This window comes from Dipodomys ordii, unplaced genomic scaffold, assembly GCF_000151885.1.
Source record: "Dipodomys ordii isolate 6190 unplaced genomic scaffold, Dord_2.0 Scaffold5, whole genome shotgun sequence".
Lineage (NCBI taxonomy): Eukaryota > Metazoa > Chordata > Mammalia > Rodentia > Heteromyidae > Dipodomys > Dipodomys ordii.
The window spans coordinates 25,463,152-25,466,891 of record NW_012267221.1 but is presented as its reverse complement, the minus strand read 5'-3'; positions in this window follow the sequence as shown (position 1 = coordinate 25,466,891).

Below are 3,740 nucleotides of genomic sequence, written 5' to 3'. Positions count from 1 at the left end.
CGCCGCCGCCGCCGCGGTACGGCCACTTGGCGCGCTCCAGGCCGTAGTCGCGAAAGGCCACTTCTCGCACTGGCTGGACGTGCGGCGCCAGGTTGGAGGAGTAGGGAAAAGTCATCTGGCAGGAGGACGGTTGCGAGAGGAATGACGGCTTGCTAGCGAAGTCCGACGGGGCCACATAGTAGGCGCAGCCGGGCAGGTACATGCTGGCTGCGCTCGGGCCGCACTCGTCAAAGTCGTTCATGGCTCCGCGGCGTGCACGCCGGCAAGCCCCGGGCCGCTCCCCGCGCCGCCAACCTGAGCCATCGATTGCACAAGAGGCTTGGGCCAGGATCAACTAAGCAAAAATCCCCACCGGGCGCTGACGTGCAATTCATCTTGATTGATTCTGGTGGTAATTATGTCACGTGACGCCATGGAGAGAAATGTCCTTATATCTATATCAGCGCTCGCCAACACACCCCGGGACGGCTCCTGGCGCCGAGACGCGCGCACGCTGGGGGCGGATCGGCCTCTCCTTTCCCGCCAGCTCTCCCTGGGCGCCCCCTGGCCAGGCTGCGCCTCCGGCCGGTCACCTGCGCGCCGCCGGCGGCTGCCACCGCTGGGCGCATCTGCCACCGCCCGACTGGGCCGCCCGCCCGCGTTCGCCCGCCCGCGCTGCTTTAAGTACGCGGACCTAGGCCGGCGGGGAGGAGGAGGGAGGGGGAGGAAGGGGGAGGAAGGGGGAAGGGAAGCGGCGAGCGGAGAGGGGGGGGGAGCCCCAGTCCTGGCACTGGGGACTAGGTGTGAGGGTGTGAGGTTCCCACCCCCCAGCCCCTTTCCTGAAGCCTCTCCCTCCCCCGCGACGCCGCCACCCTCTGCAGCTCACCCGCCGGGAGCTTGTTGCTTCTTGTTCAAGGGGCGTAATTGCGCCACTCTCCAGGGCGCAGGGAGCCCTGATTTACATATTTCTCAGCCCGGAGCAAACACGTCGCAAACACCTCGGAGTAACTTGGCTCTCTCCCTTATCAAGCCTTGGGGCACAAGTGCTGGCCTCGGAAAAACCTCAAACGCCAAAAGCCTCCCGGGGGTTTGCCCCGGCCAGGGCCTTGGTGCCCTCTCTCCTCTTCTCTGCTTCCCTTCTCCCTATTCCGGCCTCCCTCCTTCTTTCCTTCCTTCGTGATTTTCAGTCTCCCTTCCTCCTCCTCTTCTCGTCCACTCTCTCACTCTTTGAATTCCTCTTCCCCACCTTCCTCTCTCTTACTTTCTTCCTCCCCCTTCCTCTCTCGGTCCCTCCATCCTCTCGCCTCTTTCCCCCTAAGTGTGTCACTGCCTCCCAGCCTCTCTCCCAGGCGCCTTCCTGTGGTCTTCACTCTCTCAGTACTGAAGGAAGGAGGGAGTTCAGCCCGCGGAGACACCCTGAGGACTCGGGGCTACCCTCTAAGCTCTGGTGAACAAAAGGATCTGGAGTCCTGCCCTCACAGCGCCTGGCCTCCTGCTCACCACCCCTCGTGGGCATAAGCACTGTGCCTCCACCCTCCCCACCCCCTCGGCTTTTAGGCCTGGTCTGGGACCAGTCTTCCTTAGTACCTAGACCTTTCCTTGCATAGAAGCCCACCCAGGGCCTGGGCATTCAAATGTCTCCTGAGACTCCTCTGGCACCCTTGGGTCGGCATGGTCATTGCGACTCCAGGGAAATCCGTTAGCTTTCCAAGGGCTCTCAGTGGTGCTCTGGGTCCCCAGTGGAGCTCCTCTGCACTACCTGGCCCCGGGGGACTCTTCAGGTCCTCACCACTGGTCCCAAGGCCTCACTTTCCTGCCACAACCTTCTCCCAGCGCTACAATCCAGGCGAGGCCTAGGCTTCCTTCTTCCAAAGAGCAGGCGCTTTCCAAAGGAAAAGCAGATTTCTCTAAACCCAAAGCCCAGAACCAAGGGCAGTAATCCGCCTCGGCCCCGGGGAGTCTTCTTCCCAAACCTCCCAGCACAGCCCCATGGCCCAGGGCAGGCAGCGCTGGCTGTGATGCTCCCGAGCCTGGACTGTTGCTCTGCTCTCTGCCCACGGTGCCGACAGACAGAAAAAGGCGGGCGGCCCGAATTAATATCTATTTTCTAGCTGATGTTCCTCCCTCCCCCTTGGTCTTTTTCTCCTCCCTCCTTTCTTCATCTCTTTTCCTCCGCCCCCTCCCAAGTCTGCTTCCCTCCCCCAACACTGCGCAAACAGGTCGATGTTGACTGAAGGGCATCAAGCCTTCTCCTACCCAGAGCTGTCCATCCTGTGTTCCCCCGCCCTACGGCTGGCACCCCCCACTCCCATTCTTCTGGCACCCTTGTCCTCAGCCCAGACCCCCCCCCCAGCGCACTTATCTGCCTCCCTATCTCCATCCTAGCCCTGTGCCTCTCCATTTCTGGCTCCTGGTCGACGCCCCTGGATCTGTCTCCTAAAATGGCTCCCTGGACACTGCACACAGCCCCCGCGATCTCTCAGGACCCAGGGCAGCGGCGGGGCCTCAGTAGGCGTTTCTGCTATATCTGGGGGAGGGGGGTGCAAAAATTTTCTCACACCTTCTCTCTGCTCGCGGCTTGGAGTGGGGCGCAGGCAGCCGGTCGCCCCCAAAATGAAGCTTGCTGACCGCCGAAAAGGGAAATGATGAGGAACCATTCAAGTTCAACGACATGGCGACGGCAGCTCCGGCGGGAGCCAAGCTTTGGTAGGGGAGGGCGCGCCATCTGCAGCGGCTCGCGGCGCGGAGGGGAAGGGAACGAAGGCCCCCACCTCCGAGCACGAGCACCGCACATTCGTCCTCCCTCCCCACGCCACTCGGGGCATTCGTTCCAGGCCCAGCCTGCTCCCCTCTTTGACCCCCCACCTCTCTGTTTGGTCCTCACCCTGAAAATCAGGGGGGAACCGCAGCCTCCAGACCCGCGCGTCCCGCTCGAGAACCTACCGTGAGGACCGTGGCCTTCTCCTTGCAAGTGCGGCCCCACCCGAAAGGCAGGGAGCACACCAGGCCTTCGGGGTTCGCCAAGCAGCTCCGCCAACGATAGCTTTCCGCGCAGAGCGGAGACGCGATGCGGTCATTTCTAGCCACCCAAGATAAGACACTAACTTGACCTTAACTTTGTCGGGGCGCCCCTGGTATCTGGAGAACGTGAACAGACACTGTCTGGCAGCTCTCGTAAAAGCTGACTGGGGAAGGGATTCTGAGTCATTTCATTTATTGCCACTACAGTTCTGCAAGAAAGCTTTTCCTCCCTGCCAAACTTTAATTATTTATGCTCTTTTAGGAAACGAAAGAAGAGAAAAGCGGGAGGGGGAAAAAAAAGAAAAGAAAAACACCCAGAGCCAGTCCGTTCCCTACAGAGCCTTCGGAAAGGACTCCCTTAAGTATAGCAACTGAAGAACAAAAATGAGGGGAGATCACCTTTGTCCAAGGACAGTCGGACCGGCGCCGTGCCCCACCACCACCAATGAGGGGAGTGGGTGCAGCTGAGAGATGGGCCACACATACGCCTCCCTCTCCCCCCTCCCCGCCAGACATGAATATTTACAACAATTCTGGATTTCTCCTCCACCGGCCGGCATCCCGGAACCTCCCCAGCCCGCCTCCCTGGGGAGAACCCCGGGCCTTAAAAGCTTCCCCCCAGCAGTCCTCAGAGCTAGGGACTGACGGAAGGCGGGGTAAAAGGTTCTTTCTCTGCTTAAAAACGTTTTCTTAGTTAAAGGGCCTCGCGGACCCCAGCATTTCCGAGGGAGGCATTTGTT